Below are 21,577 nucleotides of genomic sequence, written 5' to 3' on the forward strand. Positions count from 1 at the left end.
ACACACACACACACACACACACACACACATATATATGTATATACATATATATGTGTGTGTGTGTATATATATACATATTATATATATTATAATACATAATATATATATGGGAAGGGGATGAAAAAGAGAGGCAATAGAGATACAACGCACACACCTACACACACACACTCAGTGGAGTATTATTCTGCCTTTAATAAAGATTGCAATTCTGCCATTTATGACAACATGGATGAACCTGGAGGGCATTACACTAAGTGAAATAAGCCAGAAACAGAATGACAACTACTGCATGGTGTCATTTGTATGTGGAATCTAAAAAACAAAACAAAACAAAACAAAACAAAACAAAATCAGAAACAGAGGTTAGTTAAGTGTTTGCCAGCAGCTGGAGTATGGGGAAATGTGGAGAGGTTGATAAAAAGATACAAACTTTCAATTATTAAATGAATAAGGTATGAGGATTGAATTTAGAACATGATGTCTATAGTTGATAATGCATCATACAACTGGAATTTGATATGAGAGTAGAATTTAAATGTTCTCACCAAAAAAAAAAAATAGGGTGACTGATGTGTTAATTAACTTGATGAAGAAATCCTCTCAATGTATGCACATATCAAATCATTACATTGCATACTTTTTTTTTTTTTTTTTTTACAATTTGTCTATTGAACCTCAATTAACCTGGAACAAAATAAACAATTTGGTGACTGTAAAGTTAGAGAGAGGGTAATGGTTGAGTAGAAGGGGGCCACATGAGAGAGATTTTGGGGTGATGGAACTGTTCTATATGAAACTGGATTAGTGGACCTATGACTGAATTTGTCAAAACTTTTCATTGTGAATTTAACTCTATGCATATATATGTCTTGGGATATTCTTGAATTAAATGCAGATTGTCACATGTAAATGTAACCTCAGTGGAGGACATAGGAAGAAAAGTAGCTGACAGGTTTTCAAAAACAGGAGATCATGAAGCTAAAAACAAAAGGAATTTTATACAAATACTGTATGATAATTGGCTTTTTTTTCTCATAGGGATTACATATTAGCAATTTGCTAATTAATTTTCATGTATACTGCTATGAATAAACAATAAATTGAACAATATTGAACAATAAACTATAGAAAATGGAACTCAGGTTTCTCACTCTCAGAGTGAACTTTTATATAAGTGTGTCTAAAACTCATGGTCAGGATTAGTTACTAAGGAATAAATAGGTTAGTAAACTAATAATTTTTATATTGTCTTGACAATGATTAATGTTGTGGAGAAAAGATCAGGAGGTAAAAATACAGTATTTGCCATTATACACTAAAATATGAAATTGTTGCATTTTTTTAAAATCAGAGTTAAAATTTGGGGAGATACAGAAGTTTTTAAAATAGAAAGGGAAGGGAAAGGAGTCTTCAATGTATTAGCTGATTATTTTTTATTTCACATTTCACTTAGTGCTACAATGATATTAAATTATTCTGTGCTTATCCACAGTGACTGAAATACTCTGAAGAAACAGAAGCCATTTGGTTTTTGAGTAAGATTAGTCTACACTATACCTGTAGGGCTCACATCAGAAGTAAATCAGAAGTAAAATGACAAAATATTTTTGGACTACACCAGGAATTCCAGATACTTTGTAGGTCTAAGAGAAATGGACATATAGGAAATTGTGCTGATTTAAACAAATGGAGGAAGGCTGCTCCTGCTGGCCAGGTCATACTTAAGTGGATTGTTAATTAAGTGGCCACCTGCACCACTCAGTGAGTCATCACAGAGGATAGATACACTTGTGGATGGAAACATCTTAATTTTATAAGTACCCATTGAAATTTTCTAAGACATTTTCAGCCTCCTGTGAACTGGCACAGTTTCTTGTGAAATTGAAGGGCAAAGCATACACAGTTAATAACAGAAGAAAAGCAAAGAACACTTAAGAACCAGTGCTCTACATTTAAGGCACCATATTTCCATTCTTCTTTTCAACTTAATTCTATTAGAATTATAGAGCTCTTGTAAATATCAAAAGGACCATTCACTGTCTTTGAGGGGAAATGTGCTTAGTTGGAGCATTACACTTAGGTACAAAAATCAAAGACTTCTTATGCTTCAGCTTTCCCGTCAAGAAAATAGAAACAAGTTAAATAATGGTTATCTTCTAGGGTCTTATTAGTAAAGTATAAAATTCTTTGACCCTTGTGGAAGAAAATATGCACATCATTGTATAAATAAAAGAGGGACAAATTAGCCATTTATGCAGCCCATGCAAAATATATTCAACTTCACTCACTAGAATTACATAAAATGCCCTGGGGAAGTTATCACAGAAGCTACAGAGGAGATGCACTATGGCTTAGAAAAGGGGCTATGCCCCTAGATATTTGAAAGGATAAAATTTAATTCTAAAGTAGTGGAGAGGTCAGGAAATGGAGTTAATAGATATTACTTTAGCAGGCTATTTTTATTTGTACTTTTAAATCCTGTTGAACAACAGAAAATTCCCACCACACACTTTGTTGTGTCTTCCTGATGCTCCGACTATGGATATAAATGTTACTGAAAATTATTTCTTTAATCCACTATCCCAGAGGTAGAAGCAGGAAAGAGACAAGGCTGTACAAAGTTGGCACAGCTCTCACAGTAAGTAGTGTTGTTCTGTGCTGCATGCCAAAAGCTGGAATTGTTGCTGCTCTTATGAAAGGGAAAAACAAGTGGCTGTGCTTTCTTTGAAAATGAATACACCATTGGCCCCAGGGTAGATGTGGGATCACAGCCATCAATGCACAGTGTTACACAGAGAAAGCATATTGAGTGAGCCCACCTTTGTGATGGGCAGTAAGAAGCCATGTGGGAAAAGGCTTTTGAGCACTGGGGTGCAGCTGAATCTGAAACCAAGAACTCAAAGTGTGAGAGAATGATTTGTAACCATCTGGGGGAAGTGGCTGCTGCTTACTGAGGAGCAGAGCCTGGTTGTATTGGGGTGAGTCATCTTCCCAGCAAAAGAATTGGTGTAATATAAGGACTAAATTTTTTTAAAGGACTTGCCATCCTCGTTTAGAATTTTATAAGCAAGCGTGAAAAGAGGTCAGTGGTTATGCGAAGGCCTGCCAGGAACTGCAGATCTAAAAGAGCTAACAGTGAAACAGGATGGAGTCCTATAACTTATCTTCGTAAAATTTTCTTTCCTTGTCTGTCCAGTATGGATGCATTACAAACAAACAAACAAAAAAAAAAACCCCACAACTATTTAGGGTCTTTGCTTGATTGTGTGAAAAAACTGTCAGTTGGTGTCCTGGATATTAGAAATGTGAAGTCTGTTCCTTGAACAAATGCAGAGCCTAACACTGGCTGGCCCGTTATAGCAGAGAAATAAGTAAAATTCAAATCTAAATTTAGAGCCTCTAAAGCATAGATTGAATGGAATGTCAGTCTTATTGATCTTTATCAACCTCGTTTTCTCTATATACATTTTATATCTCTCATTTCTTCTATTTTTCCACATCCCATTTTATTTTGCTTCTTTTATCTGACCCAAATTGGACCTCTGTGCTATTTGCTATATTGGTTAGGATTGCACTGAATTGCATAAAATGACAGTGGCTTCACCAAATAAGAGTTTACCTTTGAAGTCTTTGAATATGGTGAGTCTATAAAGTGGTGCTATGCCCATGGTATCAAAGATGTCCTAGCCAGCTGCATTTTTCCTTCCAAACTATCCTTATCATAGAGCTTTCATACTCCTGGTTCCCAAATGCTGCTGTACCTATAGGCACCCTGTCCACCTTCCAGGAAAGAAAAAGGGCAAGGGAGTTAGAAAAAAGTCCAAAGGAACATGTCAGCTGAATTTTTGTACTTTTAAAATACTGGCATCTCTGTACAACAGATTGGCCCAAATTGATTTACATGGCAACCCTATTTGAAGGGGCTCAGACAAAATTGGGATTCTCCTTAGCCAAAGATGAATTATTGGAGTAGACAATTAATATGCACTGCAGTGGCCCTCTTGAGTCAACTCTTTTCTGCCTCTGGTTTTAACTATAACTGTGTGGTTAGACTGCAGTCTCTTCTGTTAATTTATTATACAGTCCCTTTCTCAAAAAGCATTTAAATTATCTGATATTAACTCATTATAACAGTGGTTTTCAAAGTTTAGTGTGTATGTGAGTATGTACACTTGGGAAAACCCAGATGACTGGCCCTCCTGCTGACCACCAGCCTCACTTCCTTCCATACAAATGACCCCTGTTAGTAATTTGATATGTATTTTCTACATCTTTTAAATGCAGTTATATTGTAATTGCATATATATGACTACTTAAAAATATTACATAGCATTTAAAATATTTTATACTATCTGCATTCTTTGTCGCTTACCAATGCCTTAGTTTTTTTTCCTACGGTTTGATTTTTTTAAAAATTAGAAATGTAGTCTTTGTAAAATAACTTAGCAACATTCAGCCACCTTTTGAGTGTGCACAGCATTACTCCTAGACACGCAAGTGATATAAATTGTAATATAAAATATACAAAAAACATTGACAATTCTTATAGAAAAATATCTAATGTTTTACTCTCTTTAGAATAAGTCTTTTCTCTCTTACACTGAAAAATGTGGCAGTTTATCAGTTTTTCCAAAATTCATGACTAGTTATTAACTTGAGACTGTACCTTTAATAAAGGCTTTACAATAACTTGATTGTATTTTTATGATTATAAAAGTGATACATGGTTACCATAGCATATTAGAAACATAAATATATAAAAATTCAATGAGAATGACAGCTAATCAAACACTGAAAAGAGTTGGTATTGATATTTTTTCTTTCCAGTATTTAACTTTATAACATTGGCATACATGAAAATATGTATAAATATGTGTTTTGAATCCTGCTATTTAAACATTTCAATTTACTTTTTTAACTTATTTTTTCTTGTGTCATTTAATAATTTGAGAATGACTTTTCATATTTCTATAATATTCTTTAATAATGGCCTTTAGTTTTCCTCCTTTCTTCTTGGACATTTACTTTGCTTTAAAATTTCCATCCTTGTTTATTGCCATAAACATTCTAATTCATTGTGATTATTTCCATAGGCTAGATTCCTAACAGTTATAATGCTGATCAAAAGGACATGAATATATTTATCTTCTGATACATATTACCAAATTGTTGTCTAGTGACTAAGAGTTTCAATAATAATGCAGTTTTTTTCAGCATGAAATGTCATTTGATATTCTCCAGATTCATCATATACCATGACCAGGTAGATTTATCCCTGGGATACAAGGATAGTTCAGCATATGTAAATGTATGAATGTGATATAGTGCATTAACCAAATGAAGGATAAAAATTATATGATCATCTCAATAGACGCAGAAAAAGCATTTGACAAAATCCCACACCCTTTTATGATAAAAACTCTTGGCAAATGAGGTATAGAAGAAAATTAACTCAATACAATAAAAGCCGTATGTGAAAACCCACAGCTAACCTATTTAATGGTAGAAAACCAAAATCCTGGAACAAGACAAGGATGCTCACTCTTGCCACTTCTATTCAACATAGTCTTGGAAGTCCTAGCTAGAGCAATTAGGCAACAAGAAGAAATAAAAGATATCCAACTCAGAAAGTAAGAAATAATTTTATTGTGAACTCTTATTTTGTTTTTCTTCTTAGGAAGTCTTTCAACATTCCAAAATACATATTCTCCTATATTTTATACTTATGCAGTTTGTTTTTCTTTTTATAGATAATTGATTAACCTTCCAGGAGCTAATACTGAGGTAAGGCTAACTTGAATAGAATATACCATGTTGGGATCTAAGTTGAGTTTAAAAAAAATTTTTTTTCAACGTTTATTTATTTTTGAGACAGAGAGAGACAGAGCATGAACAGGGGAGGGGCAGAGAGAGAGGGAGACACAGAATCTGAAACAGGCTGCAGGCTCTGAGCGGTCAGCAGAGAGCCCGACACGGGGCTGGAACTCACGGGCCGTGAGATCATGACCTGAGCCGAAGTCGGGCGCTTAACCGACCAAGCCACCCAGGTGCCCCCTAAGTTGAGTTTTTAAAAACTTGTTAACCAGTTAACTCAGTATCATTTATTAAGTAATTATTGCATTTACTACTGGTTTGTAAAGACACATTTTTATATAGTATGCATACTTAACAGTAAAAATTCTGCAGATTTTTATCTGAATCATTTTTATCCCTCTATTTTTATTATAATACATTGTTTTAATACTCAAGGCTTTGTAAAGCATTGCTTGCTTTCATGCATCTTTATTCTTCCAGAAAAAGTGTAGAAGCATTTTACCAAACCCTAAAGAAAATGCTGCTATTTGTATTTTAATTTGTATGTTTTCAAATTTAATGCTTCTATATCTTTAATTAAAATTTGAAACTTCTTACTTATAGATGCCACATAACTATTTATATCTTTCACGGTTAGTTTCATTGTATCTAATTTCCAACATGCAATGTTCTTTGGTAAAGGTGAAATTTTGGGAGGGGTCTTTATTCTGTTTTCTCAGTGGTCATTGACTTTGCCTTCCTTGATCACATCTGATGTAGGCATTAGAAAATATGCCTCATAGATGGTAGAGTACCAAGGGTTATTTAAGTTTCAAATCAAATAGGATCTCTTTTAGTCCAGGTGGATGGGATTTTGGCAGTACAAAACTTTTAAGTATTTAGTTTTTTATCTATTTGATTGCACTTAGTTCCATGTGTCAGAAGCCACATCCGAAGTTGTTACATTGCATTGATTATTATCTGCCAAGCTGCTGCCTCTCTCTCTGTCTCTGTCTCTGTCTATCTGTCTCTCTCCCAACCCTTGATTAGAGATCTGGGCCTATCAGGCTTCAGGGAAGAATCATACAACTGGTCACCTTTTCTGAGCTGATTTGTACAATAAAAATTTTTTTTTTCTGCAAAACCCATTTATCATTGAACCTTCTGTGGTATCTTAAAACCATCCAGAATTTTTGATAATGGGTGTTACAGCAGGGTCCTCTGTTTGACCTTTGCTCAAAGGTCAAATTGGTTTAATTGGCTTTATCCATGGGGTGTTCATCTCAATTTTTATGGGATTGAGAAGTAGTTGCTTCTTTCAAACCTGACTCTTTTTTGTTTGTTTCTTTCATTTCTGCTTGCAAATCCAATAATTGTTTTCTGAAATTAACTTTTTCCTGTAACAACTGACATACACTGACAACAACATGCCGACACTTTCTATTAATTATCTGTTTTACGGGCTTTTTCCTTAGGGTTTCAAGTTTGTTAGGTATATTCTCTATCTTCCAAATTATTGTTGGCAAACTTTACCAAATGGTTTGCCACTGCGTATCATGTATTGATATATTTCCATCTTTCATCTTCTAATACACAATTTCCTTATGTTGCCCAGTCCTTAAACCAGTGGGAGAAACTGAGGCACTAGGAGGTTGAGTAGATGTTCAGTAAAGCACATCTAGGAAGTGATGAAGCTGTCATTTGATACCAGATGGCTTAATTGCAGAGCCCAGTGTTAGCCACTGTGCGAAGTTTCTGTATTAAAGTTATACTGTAAAAGAAAAAAAGGAGAAAATATAATTTATTCTGTTTCATTAATTTATTTCACTTCTGTTATCCATGATCTTATATAACATCAGATATTGGTAAAAAAGAAAACCCATATGATCATAAAGTAAAAGTATATGTTCTCCTCTTCATTCATTATCAAGTAATATGTATATTTTGTACCACACACATATTAAAACATAAAGACACACACACACACACAGGACTCCAATTTTTTTTATAAATATAAACTTTATTTTTTTAAGAATAGGTCTAGACTTACAGAAAAGTTACAAAGTACAGAGAATTTCTACACACCCTGAGTCTAGTTTTCCCTATCATCAATATCTTTCATTAGTATAAATCATTTATTCCAATTAATGAACCAATATTAATACATTACTAAAGTCCATACTTTACCTGGATTTCCTTAGTTTTTACCAAATATTCTTTTTTCAGTTTCAGGATCTCTTTCAGGATACCATGTTATATTTACTTGACATGTCATCTTCAGCTCCTCTTAGCTGTGAAAGTTTTCTCAGACTTTACTTGTTTTTAATGATCTTCACAGTTTTGAGGAGTATTGGTCAGGTATTTGTAGGATGGCCCCCTGTTGGGATTTGTTTGATATTTTTCTCATGATTAGACTGGAGTTATAGATTTTGGGGAGAAAGTCTACAGAGTTAGAGTGTCATTTTCATCACATTACATCACATCCTATTGTGGCTATATACTATTGACATGAGTTATTGATGTTGACCTTGATCACCTGACTGAGGTAGTGTTTCTCCACTGTAAAGTTGCTTCTCTTTCTTCCCTTTCCAGTAGAGGGACAATTTTCAAATATCTGGCCAATACTTCTCAAAACTGTCAAAGTCATTAAAAACAAAGTCTAGGAGACTATCACAGCCCAGAGGAGCTGAAACAGACATGGCAACTAGATGTAACATGGATGGATGTCAGTATTGATAAGCACAGCCCACACGTAAGGAGTGGGAAGGTGGAGAGTTATGTTCCAACTCTTTGGGGGCAAAGTATCTATACAAATTATCTAGTGCTTATAAATGTCCGTAAAAGGTGATTTTTTTTTATACTGCTAATAGTTTTCAAACTATGTAAAGTGACAGGTACTTGTTTTTGGAAAATGAATTTAGTTTCTCATCAGTGAGAGGATTTATGAGCCATCGTGACCTTTACAGAGTGAAAAGCACACAGCATGAGTCTCACAGAGAGGAAATAAAATGATAAATGAAGATGTATATATCATTGAGATTTATAGGTTGTATAGAGGCATATCTTTATGTTTACTTAGCAACATTTGAAGATAAATTATTTCTATACATTTGAATAATAAGACTAAATGATGGCAAGATGCCAGTTAATGAAATCTCAAAATTAGAATGCTAAAGATCACTTAAAAATCCATCCTTCTTTTGCCTAAGTTTTGTTTTGTTTACAAGCTAACAAGAAATTGACAACTTTTATTTGTGTGTGGTACCCATGCCATCAAAACAGTAGCATTAAAGGCAAAATTTTGAATTTTTTACTAAAATATATATAAAGAAAAACACATATTATAAGTATACAGCTTATTAGGTTTTTACAAAGTGAATATACCCATGTTACCAAGATGTAGATCAAGAAATACTACATTACCATCCCCATAGATGCCCCAATACTCCTCTTCAATCACTACCTTCAAAAGTAATAATTAATCTGATATATAACCCTGTAGATTATTTTTTTCTTCTTTTGTACTTCATATAAATTAATCACTGTGTGAATATATATATATATATATATATATATATATATACACATATATATATACATATATACTGTGTGTATATATATATATACATATATACTGTGTGTATATATATATATACATATATTGTGTGTATATATATATATACACACACATATATGTATATATATATATACTGTGTGTATATATATATATATATACACACACACACATATAATTTGTATGCCTGACCTCTTTTACTCAATATTCATGAGATTCAACCATTTTGTTGTATTGTGTGCATTTATAGTTCCTTTATTATAACTGCTACATAATATTCTGTTTAGGAATCTATACCATAATTAATTTATTCACTCTATTGTTGGATATTTGGTTAGATTTTACTATCAGGAGATTATGAATAGTGCTGCTATTAGCATTCTTACATGTATCTTCTGGTGAACAGATGTATGTGTTTCTGTTACATATTCATGAAGGAATTGAATTGTTGGATCATAGGGTAAACCAATGTTCACCTTTAGAAGATATTGTCAAACAATTTTTCAAAATGGATATACCAGTTTGCACTACCATTATCAGTGTATGAGAGTGAGTTCTAGCTGCTCCACATTTCCACAACCAATTTATTTTTTTGGTCATTTTCAATTTTGCTTCTTATTCATATATAGGGGCATATTATGGTTTTAATGTGTATTTCATCATTGAATAATATAATTGAACAATATTTTTTTTTATTGGACACTTTGATATCTTCTTTTGTGAAAAATCTGTTTATGTCTTTTTTCATATGTCTATGTCAACTTTCTTAAAAGTTGCCTTTTATTGACTTACAGAAATCTTTATATATTTTGGATGAAGGACTTTTGTTGGGTAAATTTATTGCACATGTATTTCTCTAATATGTAAGGTCCAGTTACAGTTTGCAACAGTGACTTCTAATAAAGAGAAGTTTTAAATCTTGATATAGATGTACACACACACACACACACATATTTACATTATTGATTTCTTATTCCCTCATAAGAAATCTTTGCCTCTGCCTATGAGATAAAGATGTTTTTCTATATTTTCTTCTAAAATCCTTATAGTTTAATTGTATATTTATGTCTGCAATCTATGTGGAATCAATTTTTGAATTGGGTATGAAGTAGAGGGCAAGATTTTTTTTTCCTTACGGATATCAAAATCAACATCAGTTTTTATTTTTTATTTTATTTATTTATTTTTTTGAATGTTTAGTCTTTAGAGAGAAAGAGAGAGTCAGAGCATGAGTGGGGGAGAGGCAGAGAGAGAGAGAGACACACACACACAGAATCTGAAACAGGCTTCAGGCTCTGAGCTGTCAGCACAGAACCTGATGCAGGGCTAAAACCACCACGTGACCTGAGCAGAAGTCCAACGCTTAACTGATTGAGCCACCCAGGTACCCTTCAACGTCATCTTTTTAAAAACTGACTATTGTTGCAAAATTGTATTGAAGTGGTCTTACATATGTTGATATACGCCATTGATTTATTTGTCTACAGTTATGCCAATTCCACAGCATAATAAATAATATAGCTTTATTCTAACTAAAGCAGTATGGTACTGATATTTGGTAGTTTAAGTTCTCTAGCATTGTGGATCTTCAAGATTGCCTTGGCCCTGCTTAGAGTTTTGCTTTTTTGAGTGAAATTAGCTTATCAGTTTTCAAACACATACCCTCATATAGGTAAGTGCTACATACAACTATAAATAAATATTATAATAAAGTTACATTTTATTATGTAAACATAAATATAAAACGTGTATGTGTGTGTTACTTTAGAAGTTTTACTTGCATCTTATTCGCTTTATTTTTTATATTATTTTTGCTCCAAATTTTTTTTAACGTTTATTTATTTTTGACAGAGAGAACACAAGCAGGAGAGAGGCAGAGAGAGAGGGAGACACAGAATCCAAAGCAGGCTCCAGGCTCTGAGCTGTCAGCACAGAGCCCGATGTGGGGTTTGAACTCACATACCATGAGATCATGACCTGAGCCAAAGTCAGACACTTAACTGACTGAACCACCCAGGTGCCCCTTATTATATTATTTCTAATAAATCGGTTAGATTTATTATACACTCTTTATTAGATTTATTAGTGGGCATTTGATGTTTTCTGATGCAGTCATAAATAGTAGCTTTTATAACTTATATTCTCTATGCACTGATATTATTAGAAATAAATTAATACATTAATTTGAACCCTATAAAATATTCAATGTTATTTTTGACCTATGAAAGTATCAATTTTATATTATTAAATATAATATATTTACTTTGAATCCAGTGACTTGATTATATTTACATATTAATTGTAATAGTTGGGCTGTTGATTCTTTGGATTTTGTATTATCAGTTTGCAAATAATGATAATTTTATTTTTGTAAATTTTTATTGTTTTTTTTCTCCTTTTCTTACCTTATTGCATTGGCTAGGGTCTTAATGCTACTTTAAGGAGTCACTGTATCTATCCAGTTGCTGCCAATGAGCTATGAGTCTGTTTATGGATTTTGCATTGGAATTTTGACTATATGCACAAAAAAAGTAGAGTTAGCTAAGGATTAAAAAAGAGACCATCTTGAGATTCTGATTTCTTATATAGGAAATAATATTATGTATTTTTAAAAGAGCAACCCTATGAAATGACTATAACATTATCATAGGAGCTTTGATTTCCCTTGTATGACTTTTTATAATATGTATGCATACTTAATATTTGTACCTGCTCGACAATGGGTATTTGTTTTAGCACCTTAGTTAAATTTTAACTGTATTTGAGATTAGTAAACTTGTCTTACTTTTCTACATTCTCTACAGTTCTAATTGGGTAAAAAAAGAAAAATCAGATCCTTTTTATACATATTAATTGGATAATTATTTTGTACCAATTTCAATAACTTAAAGAGTTCTGTTGGCCTTAAATGTGGAAAAATAATGCATAATATAAGTACCACTAGGGCTTCTAGTAGCACCTCACAGCTGGGAAGCACTTAAAATTATTCACAAGACAATTTCAATATGTTATTTTACTTGAACCTTACATTTTTTGAGGTAAGTTTTTTAAAAGCTCTAGTATATAAACACATGATACATGCACATACTATGATTTCATATAATGACATCTAAATAATCTTAGCTTTACTACCATCTGGTGAGTCAGACTGCTTGGCACGGTAATAAAATAAGTTATACTGAGCACCTACCATGTACCAGACACTGTGTAAACTACTGTGTATTAAGGAGATTTCAAGAAACCACAATTTAATGATTTGAGGCATTTTGGTACCTGAGCTGAGAAGAGAAATTAAAATTCCCACTCGACAGCAGAGGGAGAATCCCATGGATTAAACTTTCCTTAAAAGAGATTTTTTTATCCAGATGGATTTATCCTAACTTTATTCCTCAGTACACTGGAAATAAAACAACATATGGCGTAATACATATGGATTATTCTTTTTTTTAAAAAAAAATCTTTATTTATTTATTTCTAGAGAGAAAGAGAGAGAGAGAGAGGGAGCGAGAGAGAGAGAGAGAGAGCATGAGTGGAGGCAGGGGTAGAGAGAGAATCCCAAGAGGATCTGCGCTGTCAGCACAGAGCCTGATGCAGGGCTCAATATCACAAACTGTGAGATCATGGTGTCGGTCAAAATCAAGAGTCAGATGCTTAAACAATGGAGCTGTCCAGGAGCCCCACATATGGATTATTCTAAAAGCTTCTAGTTTAGTTCTCTGCCCTGGAGCCTTACCCTATAATCCCTCCTGCACAGTGTTTTTATAGAAGATTAACATTTCCCAAACACAAAATATATGACTTCTCAAAGCTTACAGTTTTCCCCACCCGAACCTATATCATATCCTATTGCCCTCTTTCTTCTTCTGAATAAAATGCACATTCTTCAGTCTAGCTATTAAACATCACCATTTTGAATTCTTACTGTATTTACCCAATTACTCCCCTGATGTGCACCCTCAGTTTCCCCACATGGATCACTGAACATAGAATGTTCATGATAAATCTGAAACCTGTGCTTATCATGTCTTGATTCTCCAGTTGAAATGTTTTGTTTTGTTTTTCCTATCTTTTCCACCTATTCCAGTGATTCCTCAGTCTTTCTCCATCTTGGACCTTACTAAGATTTTGACTAAAGCTATGTCCCCTAAAACTCATCTATGCACTGGTCGATAATAAACCTTGATATATTCTAACCCTAATTACCTTTCAAGACCCAGATTGTATTTCACCTCTATGATGACTTCCTCAGCTGCATGTTGATTACTTTTCTTCTCTAAGTTTCTATAACAATGAATCTTTTGATAACAGCCTATGTGTGCTTTAATGTCCTAAAGGGAAGTCTTTTATATATTTTATTGACCTCTTCATATTTAGCGCAAAATACTTATTAACACTTGTTAGGTGAATAAGGATCTTTCCAATTACAATAAATAGTGTCCAAATCTTTTGGAAATATGAGGCAAATAAAAAATTCTGTTAAGGTCCATGATAATGTTTCTTACCCTTCAATGTATTCCGGAATATGCTGGAAATTTTAAAACATCCATCCTCTAACATGAAGATTCTGATTCAGTGTGTCTGGAAGATGTCATGAGTTTTATTGTTGTTGTTTATATGCTCCACAGAGAATTCTCATCTATACCCATGGTTGACAACTGCTGTTTTGTTTTGTTTTTAATGTTTATTTATTTTTGAGAGAGAGAGAGAGACAGAGTGCAAGCAGGGGTAGGGCAAAGAGAGATGGAAACACAAAATCCAAAGCAGGATCCAGGCTCTGAGCTGTCAGCACAGAGCCTGATGTGGGCTCAAACTCATGGACTGCAAGATCATGACCTGAGCTGAAAGTCAAACACTCAACCAACTGAGCCACCCAGGTGCCCCAACAACTGCTGTTTTTAAAGCTGACAATAAATAGACCGCTTCTCAATAATAGACTTTGTATTAGTAAAAAATAATGTGCAAAACTGTTGCATATTTTTTTAAAAAAATGCTTTGCTTACAGCGTGTACCACAATAGTTCTGTCTAGCCAAGCATAGTCATAATTATTAAAGATTAATCAGAAAAAGCCTGCTGATATAAGAAGCTTATCTTCATCAAATCTGTACAGTTGGGATAGTTCAGTGGTTACAATAGGAGAAGCATAAAATCCTATGCTGAGAACAAAGTAGGAACCTGGTAAATACTTGTTGATTACTTGAATTAAAGTCATTCTAGATGGGCTGTCTGTATTCTGGATTTTGAATATTGTCATTTTCTAGTAACTTTTATTTTAATTTTTAAATTTGTTTAATGTTTATTTATTTTTGAGAGAGAGAGCACAAGAGGAGGAGAGGCAGAGAGAGGGAGACACAGAATCCGAAGCAGGCTCCAGGCACTGGGCTGTCAACACAGAGCCCAACATGGGGCTTGAACTCACCAACCTGATATCATGACCTGAGCCGAGGTCAGAGGCTTAACCGACAGCCACCCAGGCACCCCTTATAGTAACTTTTAAAAATCATTACCATGGACTTAAAGGGAGCTCATGCTTGAACCAACAAAAATTTTCCTATATTTCAGGTTTTTGTTTTTGAAAAGAGAGTAGTATAAAAGTAATTATATATTTTGTGTAATTTTGCAGAGAATGTCTATTGTACAAATCAAATCTTATCCTGAAATATAACAATTACATGTAATAAATGCTAATACAAAGTAGCTTACCTATGTAAAGTAGAAAATAGTTCTATCCTTGAATATATTAGGTAGCTCTTATTCTTTTCTTTTTATTTTTTTAATGCTTATTTATTTTTGAGAGAGGGACAGAATGTGAGCAGAGGAGGGGCAGAGAGAGAGGGAGACACAGAATGTGAAGCAGGCTCCAGGCTCTAGGCTGTTAGCACAGAGCCTGACACGGGGCTGGAACCCATGGACCGTGAGATCATGACCTCAGCTGAAGTCGGATGCTCAACCAACTGAGCCACCCAGGCACCCCTCTTTTTCTTAATTTCAGTAAACTATGTTGAATATTTTTTCCTGAAAGATAAGATGTTATTTAGTGTATATACACATATATGTGTGTGTTGTATATATGTATTTATGTATACACATATACATAATGCATATTATGTATATGTGTATATATATATATATGCATATGTATGTATATGTATAGTAAATATTCAGGCTTTTTAATTTTCTGTTGTATACATTTTCTGGGTATACATATACACACACACATATTTGCATGTATAAAATAGATAACCAAAACCCTGAGTATCTACTATATAAAGAGCCTTTGTTCATATCATTATGGGGGGCATCAGTATGCATTATATAATCATATTATGACTGAGGATGCTGGAGGTCTCATAAAGGCAAATATCAAACAGTGTTTTAGTTTGGAAAAAAGCTCAATCCCAACTTCTAGTACTTTTCTTATTATTAATGGGTATTTTTGACCCAAGATAATTTCACCTTTTTTCTATTTTAGTCCAAATATTCACAGCATTCTGCTGCTCATAGGCATATTTATTCTCATCACATTTATAACTATTTGCTTGAAATTATCATTAGAGAAATTACAGAGCAGGTTTTCATAAGCATAATTATCTTTTCTATCTTCAGCACCTCAGCCTCTATACCTTATTTCTCTCTCTGTCTTGGTATGATCCTACATCACAAAGATATCATTTATAAGGTCATGCAGATAAATTCCAAGCAACATTTAGAAAATAACTTTGTCATTCATTACTAATAAGTATACACATATGAAATTCAGTGGAAGGAAGCACTTTATGTGAATACATTTACTGTTGTTAGTTCTGGCAGGAAAGAAAAGACAAATTTTTCCAAGGCTAATGCTTTACATTCATTGTCTGCAGTTCATGGTGACGATGTCTCTTTAACATCTCTTAAATTTTGTTTCTTTATAGATGAGACTTGTCCTCTTTTCATACAAGGGAACTTTCGCTGTATTAGATTTTGTTGGCTTCTTCAGTATCTGTTTTAGAGCTGACATTCAGAACAAACCCAAGTGTATTGTTGAGTGAGGTAGATGTGTGTGTGTGTTACATTCATTTACTTTTGTTACATTTTCAGTTTACCTAAGTTGAACCGAGTGCCCTTAAGTACAAGTAGAACATGCCCCAATATAACAAGAAGAAAAACTCAACCTTGAAACTTGGGTTGATGTTGGTAAAGTAATATGCAGAATAGATCTGAGTCCCCAGTATTTCTTTATATGAACCTACAGATCCATGAAAACTTCTGTTTAACTATTTTGTATTTTCCCATACCAGCACCTTTTTGTTCATGCTTATTTTGCCTAAAACACCCTCTCTCCTACTTAGCATGTAGGACCTGATTTAAATTTCAGGTTATCCAAGAAGATTCCATTGATCACACTTACTCAGTGAACTTTGATTCCTCTTAACTTTTATAGCCCTTATTCCTGACATAACATAATTAGAAATTTTATGCTCTCTGGTACTGAAGTTATCTTTATGTTTTTGCTCACCTTGCTTTGCTGTTTCCATTTCCACTCCTTGAGTACAGGGTTTATAATTCATATTTCTTTGCATTCTCCTTAATAGCAAGCACAACTTCATTCCCACGAAGGTTAATTTATATGTGTTGGATGATCCACATTTTATGATAAGTAAAATAAAGCTCAGTTTGTAACTTCTGTATTAAAACTGGCAAATATTTACATGGTTTCATGCTTGAAAAGCATTTCTGAAATTCTAAATGTAAGCAAATGCTCTATTCTGATCCCTTTTACTGTCAAAACCCTAAGTGGTTCATTACCCACAAGCTGTAGTATAATGATTGTATGTTCTATAACAAAAAGTAGGATCCAGTCAGTTATGGGAATTAGAAAGGGCAAAGAATTGTGGTTCTGCAAATATGTATTCATAAAAACATTCCAGTTTCAACAATGACCTAGTTAGAATTTTCTAACTAGCTAAAGGTAATTTATATCCCTACCCCCAAAAATAGCCTTGACATGGCATAAATGTTGAGATTATCTAATATAAAAAATTGATTGGTGTTCATGAATTAAGTCATATCAAATTCTTGTGATCCAAGCATCAATCAATCAGTCTAGATTTTGTGAATTCAGTACCACCAGAATTTGACCACAGCCTTTCCAGCTCATGATGACAAAGCAGAAAGCTGCCACAATTCTAATTTAAACTCACTATCATGCCATTAATATCTTTTAGAACAACTTCCACTGTTAGGTACATATTTGTTCCCACATACAAAAATAAACTCTGAAGTTTGAAGAGTTCACAGCCGTAAGGGGAAGATTTTGTAGAGATGTAGCATTTATCTTTCTGATTAGGCTCAGGAAAAAAAATGCAGAGGAAAACAGTCTTAACAAAGTAAAATTAAATCATGGATTAGTTCTCTGGGTTACTAATGTACTTTAAACCCTGGAAATATTTATGACTTTGAGTTCAAAAGCATCCTAATATCACTGGATTATATTGTTTGGAGTTGGAAAAGAGAAACGTTTTGAACGGAGATTAACAATCACATTGAGGCTGCAGTAAATGGTAAGAATGATGACTCTGATAAATGGATAGGTTCCAATCAACTCCAAAGTCATGGCCTTTATATGTCTTTAATCTTTTGTCTTTTTTTTAAAGATCTGGATAACTATCTTCAGCATGAAATACAGCTTCTTTAAAAGTAAGCATAGTGGGAATGGCAAAACCTCTTAGATTCAAATTATATATATATATATATATATATATATATATATATATATATATAGGCATGTGTTTGATACTGTGAATGAGGTCCCCTATGAAAATTATCTTATCAAATTTCCACAGTCTGAGTTAGTTGCATTTTAAGATCTAGAATGAAAGGCTCTTTCAATATTGTAATTGTGAAAATTAAAGCATGATCATTGTATCATACTTAATTGGTTATAACACTTGCAAAGATGGAAAACATTCTACAAAGCATAAGTTAAGAGTTGATATTCTAAAGCTAGTTTACATAAACCAAGTGGTTTTTATGTTTCCAGCATCCATTGTTCTTTAAGGTTAACTGTCCATATTTTTATTAGCAATAAGATCACTTATTCAGAAAATATAACAGAATCAACCTTGATTTTAGTGGTACAAATATTTTGAGATTGTACTTTTGTAAAAGAGACCAATATTACATGTTGTAATAATTCCACTGTAAGGTAAAAATAATATTTTAGAAGCTTAAATATGTATAGTGAGTTATTCTCATTATTTTTGGGCTCTTTATTTTTATGGTGACTCACAGAAAGTTTAAATGATTTGCTCCAAAACTCACAAAATATTCAAAGTGATGCTTAGAACAGTTAGTGATACTGATTCTGAGCAAGGAATATTTTTAAAGAAGGGATGTATTGTGCTCAGTTTAAGGTTTTGTATAATGAGGACTTGCCATGTCCACAGACATGTTTATTTGGGATGACAAGCTTAAATTGAAGCATCACATACTCTTCAGTAGCTTTCCATTTGGAAGAGATCCAGTAGCCACCCAGAGAGCTGCCATACATATCTAGACTGGCATATATCTCACTACGACACCATGGACTCTAACAGGATAGGACACCACAGTGCTACTGCAGTAGGTGATCAGTGAAGCGTGTAAAGGAAAAGCAGTAAGACTAATCTATAGTTACAAAACTAGAGTAAATAAAATAATTTAGGTAAAGTTTTTCTCCAAAAATGTTGAGAAATGGGCTTCATGTCCTTTGGGTATACATATTTTTAGGTTTTTCAATTTAATAGCACAGCAGTGAAGTAGCTGTGAAAGTGCAGCTTTCAAAAATATACCATATATATATATATATATATATATATATATATATATATAGTATGTGTGAATATATATATATATATAAATATATATGTGTGTGTATGTGCGTGTGTGTGTGTGTATATATATATATATGTATATATATATATACACACACACATCATAGAGTGTAATGGTTAAGAGCTCAGGTTCTGTTGTGAATCAGACTTCACTTTGATTTCTAATGGTGGCTTATAATCTACATGAGCTTGGGCAAGTTACTTAAACATGGTAAATCTTCATTTCTTCATTGATAAATTTAGTCATGATACCAGCTTTACAGAAGAGTTCTAAAGCTTGAGAGAGAAATAACGTAAAGTGCTTAGCACAGTCTCTGGAAAGGAGCTAATTATTATTTAAAGATAGTCCATGAAAAGAAGATCGCAGGAGCTCTGGGGTGGCTCAGTTGGTTAAGTGTCTGACTTCAGCTCAGGTCATGATCTCATGGTTCCTGTTTGAGCCTTGTGTCAGGCTCTGTGCTGACAGCTCAGAGCCTGCATGGGATTCTCTGTCTCCCTCTCCCCCTGTGCCCCCCTCAAAAATAAATAATTAACATTAAAAAGAGGAAGATCGCAGTTAACATATTACTAGTTCCTCATTAAATTCAGTATTCTCAGCTCAGTAATGTTATATATGGCCTTGCCTATGACAGCAAAAACTACAGGTTATTTTTGGTCATTATCCATATACAATCCATCTAGTAAAATGGGTGGTGATTTAAGCATAAATACTTCCAAGAAAATCATATTAACTTCATGGTTAGGACCACCATGTCATGGACCATGTGTATTTAATAATTTAATAAACTTTATTTAGTTTCTCATATGAGGAAAAAAATACATATCTGTTTCAGCATGCAAATGTGATATCTAAAATTATTTCTAATACTGATTTGGAGATGAGATTTAGTTCATTAACATTTTAACTTTTTACAATACTCATTGCTCCACACCAAAATTCTTTTTTTTTCCAATTATATATCTTAATTAAAAAACTGAATTAGTAAAAATTAAGGAATCAATTTTGAGTAAAACTGTGTCATATGTTATGGTGCATTTGGTGGGTGCAATAAAAATTGTGACTGTGACTTTAGGTAATTTTTTAGAAATGTGAACTATAAGAAAACTGGTATTATAAGATGAGTTTTGATAGTGCTCCATAATGAGAGACCAGTTGCAATGTATTTATTTCTAGGTGGATATTTTTGGTGGAAAAGGGTGAGAATGTCTGTGATTTTCCCTGGAAATGATTGCTTTGGGAGTATATATTAGAGTAGAAGCTAGGCTTTATAGTTATTTTGTTATAGGATGATGCATTTTAACAAAAATGATTTAAATTCATAAAACTTATAATCTGTTTTAATTGGCTTAGAGTGTGAACTGACTCAAGACCAAAGTGTGCATAAGAACATCTGAAGAATGGTCTGGGGCCTGTCAGAGACCATTGCAGGTTCTCACAGGGAGTGAATGATTTAATCTGTGTTTGGTTTCTGAGCTTAGGGAGCAGAGCCTATACTATGAGCTGGTGGAGTAGAGAGTCTTCTAGAAAGTCTATAAAGGATTAACTTGTGTGTTTCCAGTGCCTTTTTATTTTGTAAAGGCAATAGTCAAATGAATATATCACCTAAATATCTTTACAACATTTTTAGCTGTATGTGCTCAAGATGAGCATATATACCATCCCCCTACATCCTCTGCTCTCCTCTTTTTTAGCTATGATTTTAAAGCATGGGTGCAGTCATTTAATGCCAATCTAAATAACCAAGGCAAAACTTACACCTGTAGTTTTTTTTTAACCTTCAGTGTCCAGAGTTGAATTATACATTAATAATAATCCTTACGAAACATAGTCATTATTGGTAAACACATGGCTTACTTTTATTTGTTCAGTTAGTTTTTTAGTAATTAATCATATATAATACCAATCTACAAACCCTTCATACAAAGAAAGAACTACAACTCTGAAAATAATTTACATGTGATTGTATCTCCCTCCATGTTTCTTTTCTATTCTCCCTACTCCACGTAACAATAGTCTGACTCCTTTGTTCATAGTTCCCTTAATTTTGCTTTTTACATGTATATATTGCATGTAATATATGTAATTACATGTCATATTACATGTACATGTATTTCTAAAATGTATATTTTAGAATTTTTGTTTTAACTTTATACAAATTTCATCAGACTGTGCAAGAGTTTTGTATTCTTTCTATTCACTTGTCATGGTAGGTAGTTTTCTTTAAGTTTTTATTTATTTTTAAGAGAGAGGGAGAGAGAGCAAGCGATCAGGAAAGGGACAGAGAGAGGAGAGAGAGAGAATCCCAAGCAGGTTCCATGCTGTCAGCACAGAGCCTACTGCAGGGCTTGAACTCACGA

Source organism: Panthera uncia, chromosome C2, assembly GCF_023721935.1.
Source record: "Panthera uncia isolate 11264 chromosome C2, Puncia_PCG_1.0, whole genome shotgun sequence".
Lineage (NCBI taxonomy): Eukaryota > Metazoa > Chordata > Mammalia > Carnivora > Felidae > Panthera > Panthera uncia.